This window comes from Saimiri boliviensis, chromosome 4 (genome assembly GCF_048565385.1).
Source record: "Saimiri boliviensis isolate mSaiBol1 chromosome 4, mSaiBol1.pri, whole genome shotgun sequence".
Taxonomy (NCBI): Eukaryota; Metazoa; Chordata; class Mammalia; order Primates; family Cebidae; genus Saimiri; species Saimiri boliviensis.
In genome coordinates, this window is record NC_133452.1 from 45,014,879 (window position 1) to 45,039,298 (window position 24,420).

A 24,420-nucleotide genomic window follows, 5' to 3' on the forward strand; every position below is an offset into this window, starting at 1 on the left:
GAACTCATTGTTTTTGATGGCTGCATAATATTCCATGGTGTATATGTACCACATTTTCCCTATCCAGTCTATCATCGTTGGGCATTTGGGTTGGTTCCAGGTCTTTGCTATTGTAAACAGTGCTGCAATGAACATTCGTGTGCACGTGTCCTTGTAGTAGACATACAGGAGGCCAACAAACATATGAAAAAATGCTCATCATCACTGGTCATCAGAGAAATGCAAATCAAAACCACATTGAGATACCATCTTACACCAGTTAGAATGGTGATCATTAAAAAATTGGGAAACAACAGATGCTGGAGAGGATGTGGAGAAATAGGAACACTTTTACACTGTTGGGAATGTAAATTAATTCAACCATTGTGGAAGACAGTGTGGCAATTCCTCAAGGACCTAAAAATAGAAATCCCATTTGACCCAGCAATCCCATTACTGGGTATATATCCAAAGGATTATAAATCATCCTTGTCATTTTGAATACTTAAACTCTACCTTTGTAAAATAAATTGCTGCTCTTTGAAAATAAATAATTTATCAGAAAGATTAACTGGGACTCAGTATTTTTTTGAGAAGTATTTATTGAGAAAAAATTTCTAATATGTTTCATTCAGTTATTGCTCAGATATTTCTTCTTGCATTAATTTAGTAAATTTAGTATGATGAATAACTTTATGTTAACCACCAACTTGACTAGAGCAGGGTATGTCTACATACTGGTTGAACATTATTTCTGGGTGAGTCTGTGAGGATGTTATTGGAAGATATTAGCATCTGAATTGGTGGACTGACTAAAGCAAGTGTCCCTCCCTGATGTGAGTGAGGATCATTCATTTAAGGGCCTAAATAGAACAAAGGTGGAAGAAGGATGAATTCACTTTCTGCTTGAGGGCATGATCTATGATATTAAGACCTGGTTCTCAGGTCTTCAGACCCAGATTAAAATCTACACCACTGGCTAGAGGACTCTGAAAATGTCACTGGACTTGGTGATGGGATAGTCACTGATCAATTTCAAAATAATAGAATAGACTGATAGAAACAAAAGCCAAATTGAGAGGGCCGAGTGAGTGGGAGAAGAGAGAAATAAGAAATAAATAATCTGCCTTTGAAAAATGTATTGAGAATTTCTGAGTCAGTAGCTTGTGGGTGTGATGAGGTTGATAATTATGTTGTTCTAGATTAAAAATATATCTGCATGTTTATAGACAAAAGAAAAGAATCCAAAGAAGAGAGAATGGAATGTAAGAAAAAGGAAGAGTTGATGGAAAGTTCTGGAGCTAGAGAGGTGGGGCTAAACCTAAACATATGTGAGAAAAGGTGTATTAGTCCATATTCACACTGTTGATAAAGGCATACCCAAGACTGGGAAGAAAAAGAGGTTTAATTAGACTTACAGTTCCACATGGCTGAAGAGGGCTCAGAATCATGGCAGTGAAAGGCACTTCTTACATGGTAGCAATAAGAGAGAATGAGGGAAAAGCAAAAGCAGAAACCCCGATAAACCCATCTCGTGAGACTTATTCACTATCATGAGAATAGCATGGGAAAGACCAGCCCCAGTGAGTCAATAACTTCTCCCTGGGTCCCTCCCACAACACATGGGAATTCTGGGAGAAACAATTCAAGCTGACATTTGGGTGGGGACACAGCCAAACCATATCATTCCACCACTGGCTCCTCCAAATCTCATGTCCTCACTTTTTTAAAACCAATCATGCCTTCCCATCAGTCCTCCAAAGTCTTATTTCAGCATTAACCCAAAAGTCCAAAGTCCTAAGTCTCATCTGAAACAAGGCAAGTCCCTTCCACCTATGAGGCTGTAAAATCAAAAGCAAGCTAGTTACTTCCTAGATACAATGGGAGTACAGGTATTGAGTAAATACAGCTGTTCCAAATGGAAGAAATTGGTCGACAAAGGGGTTACAGGGCCCAGGCAAGTCCAAAATCCAGCAGGCCAGTCAAATTTTAAAGCTCCAAAGTGATCTCGTTTGACTCTATGTCTCACATCCAGGTCACATTGATGCAAAAGGTGGGCTCCCATAGTCTTGGGCAGCTCTGCCCCTGTGGCTTTGTGGGGTATAACATCTCTCTGCCTGCTTTCAAGGGTTGGTGCTGTGTCTGTAACTGTTCAGGTGCATGATGCAAACTGCCAGTAGGTCTACCATTATGGGGTCTGGAAGACTGTGGAACTCTTCTCACAGCTCCAATTAGGCAGTGCCCCAGCAGGGACTCTGTGTTTGGGCTTCAACCCCACATTTCCCTTGCGCACTGCCCTGGTAGAGGTTCTCCATGAGGTCCCTGCCCCTGCAGCAAAGTTTTACTTGGGCATCAGTCATTTCCATACACCTTCTGACATCTAGGTGAAGGTTGCCAAACCTCAATTCTTGACTTCTGTGCACCTGCAGGCTCAACACCACGTGGGAACTGCCAAAGGTTGGGGCTTCCACCCTCTGAAGCCGCAGCTTGAGCTGTACATTGGACCCTTTCAGCCACGGCTGGAGCAGCTAAGACACAGGGCACCGAGTTCCTAGACTGACAGTGAGGGCAATATTGACCGGATTAATTCAAGATTCAAAACCAATAGTGATGGGAGTAAAGCCAAAAATGGGAAATTGTGTAAATGTTAGGAAAGGTAGGGCAGAACTGATTAACAGATTGTGGTCAGGAATAATGAGTGTTGGGTGTTTATTTAGCCCTTTAAAAGTGCTTAAATATGCATGAGTTTCTTTAAGCAAAGATTTAACAGGCAGGTGTTTTTTTTTTTTTCGTTTTTTTTTTTTTGTTTTGTTTTTGTTTTTGTTTTTTCCCACAGTGCTTTTCTAGCAATAAAAGCAGAAAACAAAAGCTGAACAAGAGTTTTTTTTTCCTCATTTGTATTGACCTTTTCTTTCATGGATAGCCTATAGAATTCCTCTTTCACCACTAGATGACCACCCTACATTTGTAATGGGCTATACTGTTGTATTTCATGGTGGCCAACCAGAATTAATAAACTTGAATTGTATTAACAATTATAAATTCAGTGTATCAATGGCTGGAATAACCTGAACCCAGAAACTGGAAAGTGAAAGAGATCTAACTTAATATTAATTGACCCTAGGAAAGTTACTTAAATTATATGATACTCAACTTTTTCATCGATAAGTGAAAATAATATTAGTCATCCTAAACAAATATAACAATTGGAAAAGATAATATATGCAGAATGTTTAGCATGGCTCCTGGAATGGAGTACCTGTTCTCCAGATCATACCTATTGTTAATTTTGTAGTTATTGCAGTATTCCTCTCTTCATTTGTTAAATTCATAAGGGCCTACTAGGCACTAACTGGTCTTCTAAATACCCAATATATAATGATATGGGAGATTGAATTATTGGCCTCATACTACTCACTATGTTTGTACTTTTTGCTACATTTCTTTCTGTGCTTTCTACAAAAGGCAAAGTGAACCTCCCCACTGAGATTTTGAGGTCAGCAAAGTGGCTTGCTTTGGCTAACAAAAGATGGGCTGTAGTGTCAGTGACCCAGTTCCTAACCTAAGCCTTAAGAAACATAAGCATCATATGCTTGCTTCTCCTTTTTATAATGTCACAAGTACAGTATGCCTTAGCCCCAGAGCTGACGTAACTAGAACCCCACCTGCAGCAAATAGTCAAACTCATTTTGACCCACAGTTTAACTATTTGCTAGTCAAGTCAACACAATCTAGTCAACACAGTCTAGTCAAGAGATAGTCAACTATGGGCTTTATGTAAAATCCAATCTGTGACTTGTCTTTGTATGGCTTACAAGCTAAGTGTTTGCTTTTTAAAAGAGTTGCTAAAAATAAAAAAAAAGAAGTACATGTGACAAAGACTGCATATGGCTTGCAAAGCCTAACATATTTACTCTCTTAATTAAAACCAAAAAGTTTGTAGACCCCTGGTATACATCACCAACATCCAGATAACCAGCAGACCATGAGCAATCCCCACTATCAGCAGAGTTGCTCCTGCCAACTTCCAGTCATGAAAGAAGTAAATGCTTATTGTTGTACTGAGGAAGGAGACCCTAAATTCTCTTAAGCTTCTAAGACCCCTTCTTTCTAGACTTCTACATTGCATTTCAATAGGAGAAGTAAAGGCTGGCAGACCAGGCACCACCCTTAATCACACTCCTGTAGATTGCAGGCATGCTATGGAGGAATCTTTCTGGAAGGTACTGTTATTGCTTAAACACAATCAAACCCCCACCTAGTCACGTACCCCGGATAAAGAACCTTTGACATGTAATTTCTAGACTTGTAAGCATTTAAAAGGGCAAGAATTTTCCTTGTCGAGGAGCTTGGTTGTTAAGGTATTTTCACCTGCCACAACTCCCGGCAGAATAAATCACCACTTTCTTCCCTGTTCAGTGTTCAAGAGGTATGTTTGTGGATGCTCCTGCTTCAGAATCTCATTGTGGTTGTTTTGCAGCATTATTGTGGCAAAAGCTAAGTGACAGAAATGCTGAGCAAAAATATTGATGGTCTCTACCCTCATGAAGCACACATTTTGGTTGAGGAGACAGAGAGCTGCTAAATACAAATGCATAAATTCAAGATAAATGCCATGAACAGAGATAAGGAAGACTGCAGGTTAAAAATGGAAATAGTTTGTTTGAAATAGTAACTGAAATGAATGGAGAGTGAAATGATTAGAAATATATAGTAGAATTACTGGACAAATTTGAAAGCCCAATTATTGGTGATTATGAATTTAGAATAATACCCATCTGTCCCATGTTCTATTTACACTATAGTGGCAAACAGTTTCGGGAGGTAGAAGGGTGAAAACACATTATAGGTTTCATCCAGGATTGGATTTTATAGCAAGGGTATGATAACAGAACTGGAAGATATAATAACTTAGCATATTGTCAAGTGTTTTTGAGATATGAATGGAATCTGAGCCCCAAGAAGAGAGCTGATCAATTGGGAAAATGTTAAAAAGGTCAGAAGCTGAAACGTCCTAAAGAATTTAAGAAACAGGTTGAATAAGTGCAGTTTACAATGAAGCCAAAAGAACTTGAGTTTGTGGTCAGAACATGTGTCTGTATTGATGAGTGTTCTACAAATTTAATTATGGAAATTCTCCTTTCTTTTTTTCTCTCTCTCTTGCAATCTCTCTCTAGCCCCCTCTGATTTCTTTCTTTCTGAACATTACAGTACACATATTTCTTGGAAGATCTTTATGTGTGTATGAAATACTAAATTATGGGGTTTTTTTTTACCCTCAATTACATCACCCTAGGAGCTCATCCTAGTTTCATTTTTAAAAATTTAAAGTGCATATTAGTATATTAAAAATTAAGCATTCCACAGTAAAGAGTCTTATAAAACTTTGCTTAACTCAGCATTTCATATGCTTCTTTGAGTACCAAAATATTTTATTGCATAGTACCCATTAATATCCTTCAGAAGAAATCTGTTAGTAAACAATGGTGTAAGCTAATTAATTGTATTAATGTGGTTGAGGAGATAATGTGTCAACAGGAGGATAAAAGCGTTCATGGAATCAAAAAGAGGCGACCCAGAGCAATCTATTCGCTGACTCATGTATCCAAAATTTTCTGGGCCCACACTACTGTCACTTACTGTTGAACACAAAGTAGAATAAGACATCACTTTTATCCATAGCTAATTAGAGAGACAGAGATACAAACAAACAAAAATTACCACAAAGAATGGTGAGGGCAAATAAAGGCCTATACTGATTTCTCTTCCAGGAAGTAGACCAATATCTCTACCAGATTCTGTGGTTGGGGTATGGCAGGGTTAAAGGAAAGATAAGAAAATGCTTTTAGAAGGAAGTCATACTTAAATTAGTTTGTCATATCTGTAACTGACTTTAAAATAATGGAACACAGAGTAACAATAATTGCTAGCTGGCTTAAGTTTCAGTTCTGGTGGTAATCAGAACTGGTGCAAATCCTCTTTCCAGTGGTGGTTAGCATTTCATGTGAGAGGTCTCATTCCAGTTGTGGCTACTAAGTCTTCCATTATCCATAACTTGATCAAGGCTCTAAGCCCTACTGCTTAGCATAAGCAAATCCAATTTTAGTATTGAATTTAGTGGTTTTTATTTATCATGAAAAATGTGAAACAGAGGCTCTCATTGAAAATGTATTTAATATCATTTAATATCTCAGTGAAATTAAATGTATTTGAGATTAGCTAAAACATGTTAGAAACACTTCCCATCCTTTTGTAAATAAGTTCTGAAGGACTTATCTTTTGGAATAAAGCTTCTAAAACCCTTCCATAGAAATCCTGCATCCATTCATTATTAGAGAGTTTTCCTATCTCATTCACCTGCATTCTCATGGAGAGTTGTTTGGTACTTCCCTGGTTTTACAGGGAATACAACCTTGATTGTATTTAATTGTGAAAGACCCTGTGGACATGGAGGAACAGCAGGATTGTCATAGAAAGTACAAAAGGAGAGCCTGAACCAAAAGAATGCAATCTCAGAAAGAGTCCCAGAGAAGCAAAGGTAAATTGACAGTAGCAGTGGAAATTGAATGCACATTTATTTAAAATATAAATTAACTCAAAATAAAATATTTGAAAGGATTTGATTAGTGCTATGATTGTTTTAGGCCTCAGTTTACAACTAATCAAAATAATACTAATGTTCAGAAATCATCCAGGTATTCAAATCTTTTCAGAAATATGCACAGGGTTGAGTTCAGAGGTCTCAAAGAGTAAGCCAGGAATTCTATGCAAAAGTACTTTCATAATGATACTAACATTTCATTTGTCTTTTCTTGTTCTCTCCTTGAGTACAGTGGCATTTTCCAGAAGCTATATGACATATGATATTAAAACAGATTGAATGCAGAAGTAGTTATTCAAATGAGCTGTCTTCTATTAAACAGAGAGTAAGGAGACTTGCAAAAGGTAAAACAAATAACAATCCTTTCATATGTGTTTTTTGTTTTGGAAAATAGTTATTTTTCACAAAAAATATTTGGCTTACAATAATCTAGGGTGGATTTTTTTGTTCTTAAATGAATTGATAAAAATTTTCAACATTTTAAGTTTTAATTTTTAATATGTAAATCAATAGATATAACACACATAAACCAAAGTTCTTTGAGATGCTTAATAATTTTCTAGAGAGTAAGAGGTTTTGAGAACAAAAAGGTTAAGAACCTCTGTTCTAGTCAAATAAAGCTTTCAATATTTGACATTATCCATTTATTTTCTTCTATCTAAAATAAACTAAACCACAGGAAAACATTACTCTCACATGTATGCCTTAGCTACTGCAGGCTGAGACTGTTGATCTAACAGAGTCTGGATATACTGTGAATCTGCACTTCATTTTTTTATTTGAATGAGATGGTGTCTCAATGGCATTAGTGTGGAGGAAGAAACCTATTTACTTCTTCTACAATGGTAAATTTCTCTTTTTGATGACTTGGCTTATATGGCATTTATTCCATAGTATTATATGAATTTCCAAGTCCTGAAATTTAAAGGAATTTATGTTGATTATTAGATTCTCAGAAGTAACTTGAAAAGTCACTACACATTTACATGACTATGAACTGAGCTTTTGCAAAACTCCCAAAGGCACCAGATCCCAGAGACTTAAATCTCAATGGTAAATTTCTTCACAATGACAGACGCTAAAATAGCACAGAAATAAAGTATAAGATCTGCCCTGACTGAATCAGTTCACTTGAATGTAAGGTACCATATGCATTGCTTTGACTTTTGTGGAGAATTCATGGCCATGCATTCGTTGACTGCTATCCAGAGAGCTGACAGCTACAGATGGATCTTCCTGCTGTTAATAGTCCACAAGTGCAAAGGAGCTACCCAGTATATTTTAAAAACATGGGCTATTTCAGCAGAAAATGGTATAAGGCTTGTTTTCTTATAGGATATATTTACCATTAAAATAATGCAATGGAATTACACAAAGAACTGTCTCCCATCTATCCCACCTTGCAAGGTGAATCTGTTACTCTTCTTTTCCAGTTACAGATGAAAAGAAAAGAAAGAAAACAATACATTTTAAGAACTGTGATATTTCTCTCATTAAGTCTTGTTATATGAAAAATTAGGGTAGAGAGTTGGGGAGGGAGAAAGCTAAGCAACTAAAACAAATTTAATGTTTTTAAAATATTTTTTCCCACAGACCAGATTGCAATTTACAATCTTGCTATTCCGTCAAATGCAATGACACTTCACAATGCTGCCTAAATGCAAAATTGGCCAGGTTTAACATAATAGCTGGCTGCATAAAACACGAGATTGCAAATGTCATCATGGGAAAGAGATGATGAATGGCTGTGGGATATTTATATACACTGTATAGATATGTTGACGAAACTGCATGATGGAAATCTGTTAAAACTGATTATTTTAGCTACATATTAGGACGAAATGTGGCTTTTTGTATTGTAGGCAACTGGTATCCTAAGGTCTCCTACAGTGGTATCACTCCTCTTGCTTCAGACTTTTCTCCTCAGTAATCATTCTGTTTGCATGATTGTTGCTCTGTGCCCCGAAGCAAGACAGTGACTCACATCAGGGCTGATGAGGGCACTGCTGAGGACTTGGCCTCTGTTTCTAGGTGACCTGCCCAGAAATTCTTGCTTTTGTATCACCTCTGGGTCTAGAAGATTGCTGGGCTTGGCTAGAATGTCCGATACCTTAATCATCTGCCTACCTCTGAAACGTCTTCCAGGAAGCAAAGTAACATTTAGGATGTGAAACTTTTCAAACGATCAGAGCACTATAATAGTAATAAACTCACTCTTAGTCATTTTTGGGGCTTTGATTTAAACAAAGAATAATATTCAAAGTAGATTATTTCAACTTTCCTCTGCGATATAATGGGGTAAGCAACAAAAATCACTAAGAAGGTGAATTTTTTCACATATAATCTTAGTATTATCAAGAACTGCTAATCTTTATATCATGCTTACTATGTGCCAGGCATTGTTTTCATTTAATCCTTATACTATATATAAAGGATAGCCTCATTTTTATATTCATTTGAAAGATGAAGAAATAAAAATGTTAAATAACTTTACTAGGGCTACATAGCTAATACGTACAGGATCCAAAATTCAAACCCACAATGGCAAAGATTGCATGCTTTTAACTATAATGCTTCTATTAGTTCATTCTTGTATTGCTAACAAAGACATACCTGAGACTCTGTAATTTATAAAGGAAAGAGTTTAATTGACTCACAGTTCAGCATGGCTTGGGAGGCCTCAGGAAATCTACAATCATGGCATAAGTGGAAGCAAATATGTCCTTTTTCACATGGTGGCAGGAAGGAGAAGTGCCAAGCAAAAGAGTAGAAGTCCCTCATAAAGCCATCAAATCGCAAGAGAACTCATTCCCTATCATAAGAATAGCATGGAGGAAATGCCCCCATGATTTAATTACCTCTCACCCAGTCCGTCTCATGACATGTGTGGATTATGGGAACTGCAATTCAAAATGAGTTTTGGGCATGGACAGAGAGCCAAACCATATCAATGCTATATATTTCCTTGACAATAAATAATACAAACCTCAAAAACATAATGCCACATTTTAATACCATATACAGGAACTAATTTCATCTTTTGACCTAAAGGTCCTTTGACTGGGAGTTAACATTGTGTTGGAGAATGTGAGATAACAAACTGAAGCGTGGGCAGATGCATCAGTCAGAATAGTCTAGGTTTTCTTGTAGAAGTGAGCAATCTCGTGATCTTTATGGCTTAAGGCAAAACAAAACAAAACAAAACATGGTTAATTTCTTACTTGTCTTCCACACCTATCACAGGCTAGCTGAGGAGGCTCTGCTGCACATTCTGTAGTGCTCAGAACAGAGCTCAGTATGACCCAAGACTTGGCATCCACTCCATGTGGCATGATGCAAGGAAGAAAGAATGTGACAGAGTATTAGCCAGTTATTAAAACTTCTGCCTGGAGATGATATATGTCATTTCTCTTACATTTTATTAGCCAAAGTCACATTTAAGATGTGAGAATCCTAAATGAGAATAACAAAAGGGAATCACATTGCCTAACTGAACTCTGAGGGGGCATGAAAGTACAATTCCTCTCCTTGTCCAGAGGTAAGGGAAAGTTGCGATATATAGAAACAGTCCTCAGGACAATCACAGCTGGGTCGGTTATAATGTTGAGAAGTGGGGAGTTCAGACAGCAAGGAATCTTCTATCATAAAGGTCTGGGAACATTGATCCATGATAAATGAGTCAGCTTAGTCACAGCCTGTCACTTCCTCGAGACAACTTGTATGCCCACTCAAAACTCGGCTAAAAGCCCTGCTGCACACTCTCAAAACCCCTGAGTCCCCTTTCATATGACTTATTATATTGGTCATTGTCTGTTCTCTTCTGCATAGGATTATATATTATCCATGAAGGCAGAGAATAAACTTATATTGGTTTATTCTTTGACACTGCTGTATTCAAACATCCTCCACTCCATCTTGCTACTTCAAGATTCAAATCAGTCCAATAAATATTTATTAAGGCAGTAAATATGTATTAGAATAGGAGGAGTAAACAGAAAAAGGAATCTGTACCTGGTAAACACTGGCTTTTGGAGCCAGTTTTCATTAGGTACCTTAAATGATTAAATAGAACCATCTTCTCAGTGTAAGGTATAGCATTATTATTATTATTATATTATTATTATTATTATTTTGAGATGGAGTTTTGCTCTTGTTGCCCAAGTTGGAGCCCAATGGCACAATCTCAGCTCACTGCAACCTCTGTTTTCTGGGTTCAAGTGATTCTCCTGCCTCAGCCTCCTGATTAGCTCCAATTGTAGGCATTTGCCATCACCCCTGGCTATTTTTTTGTATTTTTAGTAGAAACAGGGTTTCACCATGTTAGCCAGACTGGTCTCGAACTCCTGACCTCAGGTGATCCACCTGCCTCAACCTCCCAAAATGCTAGGATTACAGGCATGAGCCACCATGCCCAGCCAAAGCTCAGTATAATTTTTGAGGCAAAGAAAAGTTTCTCTCCTTCCTGCCCACCAACAATTAGGGCACCTTAAACAGCAGATCAGGCTTTCATTCCAAAAATAGACCTTAAAAGAATAAAGATACACACGGCCAGGAGTGTTATCTTATCAACATATATTATAATCAAAGTAAACCTTTCCTGGTTTTATATAAAGAGAGACTTAGAATGTCAGAAGGTAGCCTTTTCAAAAGGAGAAGAACAATGAAAAAAAAATGGAGTAGAAAGAAGAGTCTGGAGGTGAGATTGACTATTCTGGAATCTATAAATGTTGCCATAAGCCTCAGCTTACATTCACTCATTCAACCCAAGACTTCCATTATGTCTTGATTATGTATTTAATGCCCATCATGTTCTGAATACCTTCACAGAAACCATGGGCACTACCTATAAATCATGAAGGAGACTGAAACCTGATAGAAGGAAATAAAAGCATTTTGTTTGGCCTTTTTAAAATAACTTCATCACCTATTGTTTTTCTACCATCCAGCTGCTGTCACCATCATAAACTGAAGAGAGAAAGGTTGAGATTTAATCTACATTCATCTGAGAGAGAACAGTTAATGGATTTTAAAGCACAAAACATAACACATTCTCTTTTGTTTGATCTAAAAAGCAATGCATTATATATCATGTAATACATGGGTTACTAGGTCATGTGCAAGTTTGAGGTAATTACTAATATTTAAACTCACATTTCTATGATAATTTAAAATCACAGCACATTTATTTTTCATCTGAATGAGTCACTTTAGAAATCTAATAGTATTAAGTCAAAGTGATACACTGTTTGTAAAAGATGAAGTAAAGCCTTTCTAACCAGAGAGCCTCTTCTTTAAGCCAATTGTACAGGAAAGAACAATGTAGGAAGTTTCTGGTTTTCTTAAAGCAGTCAGGCATCATAAATTATGCTTTCTGTCTGACCGCATATAAGGCAGGATTATCTCAAAGGAGAAGCAAAGTAAATAATAAAAACTCAGATTTAACAGAATTCTGCAAAAAGGTGGGGAAAAGTCACTGATATGCTTAATTCCTCTTTCTTTTCCCATTGGGTTCTGTATTGTCTATAGGGACAGTACTAATTCGTTAAAAAACTCAGTTACAGGAGTTTAGGGACTTTTTTGTGTGTGTTGTTTTCCTTAATCCACAAAGTTACTTGAATCAAAAGGGAATCTTTTTTCGCAAACACAATTGGAAATGTAGGATTACCTGAAAAGAGGAAATTTGTGCCTTTTTAGCACAGGGTCATAAAGCAAAATGTAACTCAAAGAGTTTTTTCTAGAAAAAGGCAAGCCATCTTTAGAAAAATATCTACTTTTTTGTACCTTTTGAATATGAAATTTCCCAATGTCAAGATTATACTTTTACTATTTAGTGTTTGATGAATCAAGGAGTAGAGGCATTTCTCCATAATAGAATTATTCTCACCGTTATTTGTTAGAAACAATCTATAATATCACAAGGACAGTCATCAATATTTGCCTATGCTAATGTTATATGCAAATATCCTGCATTTTTGTGTGCAATAATATGCATATTGTATTAACATCTAAAGCAATAGTGACAAAATCTTTGTTCTGGTGTTTATCAAAGTTTATTATTAACTAACGCAATGGTTTAGACAGTTTTACATTATATGGAATGCTTTATTTTCAAAACCACTTCTCAGTACTACCTTTTACATTACAAATTAAACAGCTAATATTTAATTAGTTAAATAGGAATTTAATTGGTTTTAAAATGGAAATATTCTTGGTGGAGCTGAAAGAGTATTTGATTCAGTATGAAAGTAGGATTCTTACCCTGGTCTCACCAATTATAGGACTAGTGTAACAAACAATGAAACTATATAAATTTCAGTTTTCTCATCTGTAAAACATATAATAACTAACTTATACAGTTTTGTGGGGACTAATTTTATATTAATTATATCCAACTGTCTTAGTCTGTTTTCTGCTGCTTTAACAAAATACCACAGACTGGGTGATTTACAAATAAAAGAGATTCAGTTGGCTCATGGTTCTAGGGGCTGGAAAGTCTGAGAGCATGGTGCCAGCATCTGGTGAGCATCATCCAATGGAGGAAGGCAGAAAGCAGAAGCAAGTACACAAGACAGAGCATATGACCGCTGAACTTATCGTTTTATCAGGAGCCCACTCCTGGGATAGCTAACCTACTCCTAAGATAATAACATTCATCCATTTATGAGGTCAAAGTCCTCATGACCTAACCACCTCTAAAAGTCCTGCTTCTTCATACCATCGCAATGGCAATTACATTTCAACATGAGTTGCAGAAGAGACATTTAGACCACAGCACCCTATCTATATGTCAAGGGTTCGCAGTGGATAAGAAAAACATACACTGAATAATATGATGACATCTTCCAAAGAAAGATGTAAATGACTGAGCATCACTTTGGTCTGTCAGCTTCCTGCATGACAGGACAAAAATGGAAATAGGAAGAATTATATAAACTAACAGGATAAGGAGAAAGTAGGATAAAAGTAGACTGAACTTCTGAAAGCTACAGATGTTTTCTTATTATCAGATTCTTCATTTTTTTTTTTTGCATAGCAAACTCAATAATATAATGGACAAAATAATTGAAGGAGAATTAGAAAAAGTTTTTATGTGGCTTTTCTATTGATAAAAGCCAAGGGCACCATTTAAACAACTCAATAAAGGTAAAACTAAATGTGATTCAACTTCCTGATGACTTAACACTTTAGATAAATATTAGAGATGTGGTCACACCAACCTTCACTTAACTTTGATAAAGAGTTCCTTCTCCATCCCCTTGATAGGAGCTAAACAGAAGATAATTTTTGTTTCCTTAGCAAGAGCATATTTGTCCATATACTTTGGAAATCAGGTTAGACAAGGCTGTCTTGAGAATGCAAGTGTAAGAATTCATCATCATCATCATCTCTCTCTCTCTGTCTCTCTCTCTCTCTCTCTCTCTCTCTCTCTCTCTCTCTCTCTATATATATATATATATATATATATTTATATATGTGTGTGTGTGTGTGTGTGTGTGTGTGTGTATATATATATGTTTTGTATTTTACTGTATTTGTTTTCTATTCAATCAGGATCATCCATTTGACTTTGAAAAACTGAGATACATGAAGCAGAAGTACAGTGAGAAACAAAGAGAGGATACTAAGAGTTGGGTATACAAAACAGGATTCGTGAGTCAGAAGAATACCTAGTTTTCAAAGCCATAATTTAGAAAAAGGGAACATAGGGGAACATGATTTTCTAATTGTTTTATTCATCTGTTTACATATTAAGAGTAAAGCCTTGCCACCTATCTCATAGAGTTTACTGTATGCCAGAGTTAGAGGGAATGTTCTAAGTTCTTTCCACAGAGGAACTGGGGAATGAGGAATAAAGTCAACTTCTTTTGCTCTGGGGATTTTGAGACATACTCAGGAGGCTGTAAGTCATGCCCCAAATGCCAGATGCAATAGGTGTTTGATAGGCTCAATCAGAAGCTGAGAGCAGAGGAAATTTTGCCATGTTCTCTGCTTGGCATCAGGGACCAACTACCACTCCACCTGGGGTAAACTTGCACCAACAGATGGTGCCCAGCATGGAAGTAATCTAGAGATTCCTATGTAGCCCAGGAGGGTCCTAGAAAGAAGTTGAGATTCTGGCTGGGAAACATGCTAGAGGTCCTGACAGAGAAGTTGTCTTGGGTCTGAAGGTTTAACTGGCATTGTCCAAGGGTCCTAGTGGGAGTCAAACCAAAGGGAATCTGGAGTGCAGAACACAAGAGATGATTGTCAAAGTCCCTGAAGACAAAAAGGAGGCTCTGGGTTATACTAGCCAGAGGAATTCAGCAGCAGATGCCAGCAGGTTACACAGAAAGGTTGTTGGCATGCCTGAAAATCTCACTTTCCCTCGTTGATGGTCAGAAAAATCTCAAAAGAAGAAAGAGCAAAGAGGAAACAGTGCTGATCCTGATTTAAACTTTGAAATGGCAAAAGTTGTACCAAATCCAAAGCTTTTTAACCAAAACCAGTCACCGTTTATTGCAATTTTAAATTCAATGTAAATTTATTCCCATTGTGATGAGGCTCATAAGGAAAGTTGGGATCAACCATAAAAAATAATAAATGTTCATCACCTTAAAACATGTGAGTTGTGTGGATAAAATATTGACTCAGAGAAGTCAAGAAGACTAAACGGTAGCTTTTTAATTCCAGTGGAAGAAATGCCCTTCATCTTCTACGCTGGAGCACACCGCCAGGCTACTTAGAAGCAGCCTAGGGTCCTTCTGCAGAAAGAAGGTAAGATCTGTTTAGTCTCTCCAATAAATGTTTGACTGAAACTTCACATTCATACCAGAGAATGCAGTAGAAAAGGTTTTGGCTTAAAAACATTTCACACTGGAAGAACGGTCCCCCACACTGGCAGCAGAAAAACTGTAGCAAGTCTTCTATGAAATGTCTGATTTAAAGAAGAATTGATTCTCAGTGTGCCTGCCAAGAATAGTTAGCTATGAAATTTATCTCCAGGAAAGAGAATGAGTTCACTTGCTTGACAGAGTTACTTGGAACTGACCAATTGAATTTTGAAGAAAGTTTACTGAAGACAATAATCTTAGTTTTGCATTAATTAAAGTTGAGCTACTGTATCTGTTTGTAGCCATATACAAGACCCATTGCTTCTGGGGGATGATTCTGGTTTATGATAATAAAATTTTGTTATTAACATAAAGGTAAACACTTATCTTCCCACTTTTCTGTTGTAAAAGGGAATATTCAAGACTCACATAAAAATTACCAGCATATTAAAAGGGTGTGATAAAGAGAATGTGGGTTTCTGGTGACTTAATAAAATAATGTTTCAGAAAGTACCTGTCAAGACACGTTCCCCTCCTCAAACATCCCCCAGGAAAACGTTTGCTGAATCTAAAGTTATTTCTACCAAACGCAGGGAAAGTTTTGGAGTTGGACAGACAGGATTGAATTAAATGCTGCTGTATTACATTGTTCAGGTTATTTCTTGATGAAAAATAGTGTTAATCTTCCAATACTTCTGTGGTTTTCTGTGAAGACCAAGTGAGAAAAATATATTAAAACCTCTAAACATGGCCAGGTGTAGTGGCTCATGCCTTTAATCCCAGCACTTTGGGAGGCTGAAATGGGCAGATCACCTGAGATCAGGAGTTTGAGACCAGCCTGACCAACATGGAGAAACCCCGTCTCTACTAAAAATAGAAATTAGCCAGCTGTGGTGGTGTATGCCTGTAATCCCAGCTAGTTGGGAGACTGAGGAAGAAGAATCATTTGAACCTGGGAGGCAGAGGTTGCAGAGAGCCAAGATCACACCACTGCACCCCAGCCTGGGCAAGAAGAGTGAAACTCAGTCTCCAAAACAAAAACAAAACAAAACAAAACAAAACAAAAACAAACCTCTATACATTTGGCACAAAGTAGATGTTTTATTAATCCTAGTTCTGTCCCTTAGATCTACCATAATATAATGTTGGCTAATGTTCTGGCAACAAATCTAAAATCTCTCAAAGAATTCCATAAGGATTCATTGCTAAATATCAAAATATTTTGCCTAAGAAACTCCAATTTTGAAATTTTTCATCCACTGGCTTTTAAACATGTTTGAGCTCAAAAGGATTAAGAATTATACAGACATTTCTGTCTCCTTATACAAATTTCATAAGAAGGTTTTTGTTTTTCTCTTTAAATCAATAAAAGGAAAAAATTACATTAAAAAAGACTTTGTTTTACTTTTAAAGTATAATTTTTATTTAAGCAGCTTGGAGTACATGGCAACAAAATATAAAGGTATTCAAACAATGGTGCCAAAGCAGCATCTCTTTTAAATTGTTATGAATTACTAGTTGTGTCAATATGTTTGGAGACCAGTCATTTTGTCTAAATTTAATGACTGAGATACCTAGGCTCTGCTCTGTAGACTAGGAAATGAGTGATTAATTTTTTTCCCAACAAGCTAATATCTCAGCCCTTAGATATTGATTCTGAGAGCTTTGTTTTCCATGTTCAAGTAGACATTGAAAAGATTTTTTTCTCCTTAAATATTTATCTCAGTGACTTCATTGGCTTGGCTACACTAGCTGTGTAATATTGGGAAATTCATTTAACCTTTTGTGAGAGTTTTTATTCCTTTATATAAGAGAATATGCCAGATTAGATGGACTTTAATGTGTCTTCTACATCTAAAACACCATGAATCTCCATAGAATAGTCTGTGTGGAGAAAGAAACAGCTGGAGTTGGCAAGCAGCTACTGGATTAAAAAGGATATGAGCTGAAGATTGCTCCAACTTCACTTACTTTGTATATCAGAGAGATGTTTGTCTGCCTCATTTGATTTGAATGCCTGCTATGTGTCCAACATTGGCCAGACTCTGGGAATCCAAAGCAAGTCATCTTCCATCCCCGCCATAGGCTTTGATGTTTATTGAGAGGCACATATAATTCTAATAATTCCCCTCAAGTTTGTATACAATTTAGTTGGAGCACAGAGAGAGCTTGAGGATACTCATAGTATCATAAGTAGGTAATTGAAATGAGAGTTTGTACATGTCAAGGAATGTCTCCTTTAGAAAATGTTTTCTTTTCAGAGCTGTTATCAGTGTTTTTAGGTCAGAACCAAGTCCACTGTGCAGAGGGCAGCCACATCTGAGACTTCTGTTCAGTATGCTGTTGTGCAACGGGTCACGCTCAGTTTCTAACAATCATCAACTGGAAACCAACTTCATTAGCCACTGAGTAATTACTAACACTTTCATGAATAATGGTCAAGGTAATTTTAGAAACAGCCATTTAGCTGACACATCAAAGGTGACCAAACATGTCTCACAAAATAATGACTCTGACCAGTGAAAAATTAAACCACATCCCCGCATCAATTCGTTTTCAGATAAGTTAATGGAGTCTCCTACAGAAAATGTTTTATTTTTACTTTTCTGGCTTCATTTATATGACCTTGATTGGGATAGAGGAAATGTTTTCAGATAAAAGACTGGCAATGATGCTGTCAGTGATTCTCAAATTTGTTATTTTAGTGACCTTGTGGAAACTCACTCTGACCTGCCACGCTTAAAAATCACCTTTTCCCTGACGAAAGCAGTAATGCCATTTTTTTTTTTTTTTTTGCTTGCTTAACTGCTTAGAAAATTATTAGATGTTCTCACCTGAAAAGTGGTGTTAAAATATTGGGATCTGGTGGAAAAGAAGGCTGATGAGAGAAAAGGAGTGTTAGAGACCAAGACATGTATAAGAAAGAGGAGGTCAACTGAAAAAGTCAGAGAAGGAAAACAGAGAAGATTGCAACACTGCTGGTGTGGATTTAAAGGAACACAAAAGAATGCTATATAACCTCTCTACATTTCCCAGCTTCAGTTACAATATTCCTAACTTACATAAATGAATTTGAAGCTATAAACCAAACTCAATTATTTTTTTGATAACAACAGACTAATAATACTGACAGCATTTTTGCCTGTGTATTCCCTTATCCAGTTTAATTCTATGGCCCACGATGACATCACTGAAACACTGACAAATACTTTTATTTCTCTTCTTGCTTTCTTCTCAGTTATGGTCAGCTAGCAAAACTTCAGTTCTAGGTTGGTCAAATACATCCACCTACTCTACACCTGCACCAGAAAAGCACGCTGTCACATTTTATATTTATGACCCTAAATCCCCAAATGCCAATCCATGATGCTTTGCAATTCTACTTTTAGGTTGAATTTACTCTCCAATGCCATCTCTCTCTTCAAACGTCCATCAGTTTTGTTTTCTTCACTCTCAGCTAATACCTTGACTAACACTTCATTAACAAAACCAGGGAAACAGAAACTTTCTCATTTTCTACCAAAATCAAAATCTATTTGAATCTGAGCCATGTTCTCTCTTTTTCCCTGTTACAAGGAATAGTGTCCCCATTTCCATCAAAGGCCAGACCCTCCACTTGTGTACTGGAACCTATTACCACTTTCTTCTCAATAACTCTGTTCCTAAAAGCATTACTATTCCTGCACAGTCCATCTTTCACTCTCTTTGAAATTCTCATCATTATCATATAAAATCCTTGCCTTTTATTTTAAAAGTCAACTCTTGTGGTTAGAAGCACTGGCACTACAGTAGTAATGAGCAAACCAGGGGCCAGATGGCAGTTTCTAAATACCATTTTCCAATAAAAGGAACTGGGGCTCCTTGGAGAACTGGCTGAACCCAGGGCTGGGTTAGGAAAGACAGGTGATGAGCATCTGTGGTGCCAGAAAGTAAGGAAATGTATACACATACAAGTATACACACAGGGGAAAAAAAAAAGAAGAAAACAAAAACAAAAACAAAATTAAAAGGATTAAGGCATATGTAAAGGTCACAGGAAGCAACCTGAAAAAGCTCCCCATAGCCAAAGTTAAAGAGACCTGAGCAAGAGAATAAATATAGTATTGGATTATAAACAAAAGAATACCAAGAAATACCCAGGGGTTCTTACTGATCTAAATAAGTAATTAAATAACTGAATAAATGATTGCTAACTAAGTAAACAGAAGATAAGTAAGAGCTTTTTTTTACTTTCAAGTAAGAAATGTATAATGAATGAAGAAAATAGAAATTAGCATTAGAATGCCACCTTCATATTTTCCCCAGAGTGGATCCACCAATGGAGGTAAGCTTCATGGGCAAAATTATAAAGAGAAAGAGGAAACTTGCATGGTCTCAAAGTATATCCTCCAAAACATTTAGTAACTGCAATGGGAAAAAACAGTAACTTTACCATGGAGGATCATAGAAGACACCACCTTAACCAAACAATCATGGTCAACATCACCAGTAATTCATTTCAATGTCACATACCCCCTGATATGGAGCACCTGATATTCTTTTCAATAACACATACCCTCTGTCTAATCTTGAAAAACATCAGACTAACCCAATCTGGGGATCATTCTGCAAAATAACTGGCTTCTTCAAACTTTGAAAATTCTTCAAACTTTCAAAGTATTCAAAGGCAAAAAAAGACTGAGAACCTGTCTCAGATTCAAGGAGGCAAGGCATCATGACAGATAAACAAGATGTAGGATCCTGGGACAATAAAAATATGCCACAGTAGAAACACTGACTAAGTTCTGTACTCTATTCAATAGTGTACACAGGTTAATTTTTAGTTCCTATAAATTCTCTATAGTTATGTAAGATATTAACATAAGGGGAAGATGGGTAAAAGGTATATGAGAACTCTGTACTATTTCTGTAATTCTTTGGAAAACATAAAATTACCTTAAAATAAAAAAATATATATTTAAAAGCCTCTCTTGATCTCATTTCTCCTTCTAGCTATGGTACAGCAAAGCTTCTGGAAAGAGCTATCTGTGGTTCCTGAGTCCAGCTCCTCACCTTCCATTTTCCACACCACTTTAGCTAGGCTTTAGTTTCGACTCTTTCTCAAAAACAGTCACCAATCAGTTTCACGTTGGCAAAATGGATGGTTCCTTCTTTGTCCTAATCTATCTCCATCTCTCAGTGTAGTTTTCAAAGTCAGTAACTCCCTCTTCCATGAAACATGATCTTCTCTTGGCTTCCTTGATCACCACACATTTCTGATTTTCTATGTGATTTACTATGTGCTCCTCTCCTTCTCCATCTCCTGTGATGCTTTTTTTCTCCTCTGTAAATTTGGAAGTTTCAAAATTTCGTCCTTGACTGTCTTGTTTTCTCTGTGATCTTCCCCTTCATTTAATTATCCACTACCTTGGTTTTAAAGGTATACACACGCTTCACCTGCGGAGCCCTTTCCTCTTCCCTCTCTGAAAGTAACAATCTTTGATTGCCTCAAGGATCCTGGTTTTCTTCTTCAGAAATGAGTGCCGAATAAGAACAAAGGCACAAATTTTTTCTGCTTATATCATTGGAAAATCATGCACCAAGCTTCCCTTTTGGTGAAGTGAAAAGGGTAATTGACCCATTAAAAATTTTATATGAGCCAGGCACTGGTGGCTCACACCCAGGATGCCAAGGCAGGTGGATCACGAGGTCAGGAGATCGAGATCAAGTTGGCCAATATAGTGAAACTCCATCTCTACTAAAAACAAAAATTAGCCCAGCGTGGTGGCATGTGCCTGTAGTCCCAGCTACTCAGAAGGCTGAGGCAGAAGAATTGTTTGAATCTAGGAGGATCTCAGAAGTGAGCTGAGATCATGCCACTGCACTCCAGCCTGAGAAATAGAGTGAGACTTTTATCTATGTTCTCTGCCCAATCCAATTAAGATTTTCAAATGGTAAATTATTTTATTTCTCCCTGTTACTTTATTTAAAATTCAAAGAAACCTTTTCCTAGCTAATATATTTAGGAGGCCACACATACTAAAATCATAAGTAGAATTCCTTAACAAATGAATTTTTATTTCAAGGATGAGATTATTTCTACTTTATTTCTCAACTGATCATCTATAGATAGACTACAGACTGGACTAGATCAATTCCTGGTGGGTTTTGCTTAAGAATTGTGGCAATATGTTTATGCCTTCTGCTTTTGTAAGAGAAAAGAAATACCACATGGTTAGTAACACAGGTATGAGGTTCCATCTTGAGATTTTTATAGCAAATTTCACACAACAATAATACTGAATCCAAGACATATTAGAAACAGATGTATGACAATACTGAAACAAAATTCATTATTTTGCACTGACCTGAATGGCTATCAATTTGCTTTTATCGATGTGTGTACGGTGGTGGGGGGAAGAGGAATAGGAAGCAATTAGTTTAGGCGGTAGTGTTACAGTTGGACTGGTGGCACTATAAGCTGGAAAAAAATAGAAATGAATGCTTCCAATATATTACACTATTCTTACACTCTGAGATTAATCACCCAAACTGACCTTGGCCTCTTACTGGATTCTTAAAGAAAAATTCTGACTCACATTTTTAGAAGACAAAAACATTAAACAGGGTACTTGATGAAGAAATAGTTATAAAGCTGGGGTTTCTTTAGGTACAGTTTTTAAAACACAGCCTCTGTGATTTCAAATGTCAGTTTTAGGCTCCAGCTGTTCCAAATAGGTTTGCTCTTAAGCTGCTGGCTGAACAAATGTAAAGGATAATTGTTTTGTAATGTTCCAGACTTTAAAGTTATTTCTGTATGTATTTATAATTGAATGGTCAAGTCTTGTTAATGTTATTACATATTTAAAATGTTACAGTAAAACATAATTTAGAGACCTCGAATACTTCATATCATTCAATTAGTTTGTGGTGATTATATAGTTCCATCAAAAAGCAATAGAATGTTCTTTCTATTTTACTTGAACTACCAATAAATCAAGAATTTTAGCAAAGACAAAAAAAAACTGGTTATATTTTAACAGTTTATAACATCCTTGTGCAAATGCATTTTGGACATTTAATTTTCTCTAATACCATTTGCAATGAATAACCATTTCTCACTTTGTCTTTAAAATGTAAAAGAAAATACTTTTTTCTTTATGTAATTAATTCCAAAAGGAACCATGTAATATGTGTTCTATAACTTGCCAGAGATTCATTTATATTCAGCTCTTCTGTGTACTAGGTTTACCTGACTTGCCCAGGAAAGGAAAGGTTTACTATGCACTTCACATTCAGAAACCCTAGTGCTCAACATATCGGAACTATGATGTTGAGAACATGTTTTCAGACACTTTTTTGTAATGGGCCATCTGCTTTCTCTTTGTTTACCTCTCTGCCTGGGATGTGCTTCTGTTCACTAACTATCATTTCCACTATCTCTGTGCCTACTTTCACAACCAAAAGCATTACTTCTCTAAAACCCAGTTTAAATATTTCCTGCTTCTGGACTTGAGTTATTGAGTTACTGTAAGTCCTTCCACTTTCTCCTAAGACTTTATTACATTTCTTGAGGGGGGAGCATATCTACTTTTGATGGACCTTTGTAGTTTCCCACCAAATTCAATAAACAAAGACACGCTTAGAATATGTTAGATGAGGTAGAGGCGCTCTGTCTCTCTCTCTCTCTCTCTCTCTCTCTCTCTCTCTCTCTCTCTCTCTTTCTATGTCTATCTCTATCATCCATCTATATTAATAGCTTGTATTATATCATATATATGTAATATATGAATAGCTAATATTTCATGCACCATGCTAAGCATCTCTGAAGTAGGGGGTGGGGAGCATCACTTTCCCAAATCCTAGAGGTTCATGTTCAAGGACACTTGAGCACTAACTTTGAGGACATGGCCTCTTTGATGATTTATAAAGAGCAATTATGCTACAAGTACTCAGCACTTTTTCTAATTCTGGGTGGATGATACCTGTATGGAGCATGTCACCAGCACTGCTTTTCACAACTGGGAGCTGAGGGACCCTATTTGGGAACTAAAAAAAAGTAAGAAATGAATGAAACTAAGAAAGCCAGAATGATATGCTCCTCTACTCCTGTTCTATTAACATTGCTTCTGTTAAGTTCTGTATTCTTGGCACAATAAATCAGAAATTTGATGTAAGTGCATGTGAGGTTAACAATATTACTTGCACCTTGGTCCATATGTGATTCTTTGTCAATACAACATCAGAACTTTAACCACAAAGAAGGATTATAAGAAATACGGGAACAAAACTGATGTTTTTCTTTTTTCTTCACTGTTAGTTTTTTTTTTTTTTTTTTCTGGGAGAGTTTGTTCAAAATAAAAAATTAAAAAAAGTTGAGGAAGAGACAGCAGTCTCTGAATGTTACTATTTACTTCTAATGCGTCATTAGAGTATACAGTATCTGTCACTAACACAGAATCAAATAATCAAATTTCATGGCAGAATTCCTGAGACTAATGTTTGTGTCATTTCATTTTGTAGTTGCACTGTGGTTAAGTGAAAGCCAATTTCACCAATTATATTGCCATCATTTAGTACACTGCATATAAACAACTATATTGGTGTCATCAAGTAAAGTAGTTAGCATTTGCTGGGTGCACCCAAAGGTAGGGAGTAAGTTACAATAATAAACATTATATATCCCATAATCATATCCTCTTATCCACTTAAGGTGAACTACTTTTACACTGCTTTTAGTCTTGTATAACTTTTAGAATTCAGCCTCTTTTGTGTTTTGTGCATCAGTCGAAGTTTCAAATTTAGCACCGTATTATACAATTTTATATATATATATATATATATATATATATATATATATATACGTATATATATATGTGTGTGTGTGTGTGTGTGTGTGTGTTGGGGGGAGTTTTTTATATATGTATAATATTCCTAGATATATATTCTTTCTGCATTACTTATTTTAAATTTGGAAAATGGAGAAAAAGATAAGTTGATTTAAGATGATGTTGGTCAAATAATAAACACTCAGAAAGGACAAAATAACCT

General features: G+C 36.4%; 1 protein-coding gene across 3 annotated transcripts in view; it reads right to left on the reverse strand.

Annotated features, from left to right (window-relative positions):
* Window positions 1-24,420, reverse strand: part of NKAIN2 (sodium/potassium transporting ATPase interacting 2) — a 1,036,037-nt gene that overhangs the window by 269,915 nt on the left and 741,702 nt on the right. The window lies entirely within an intron of this gene.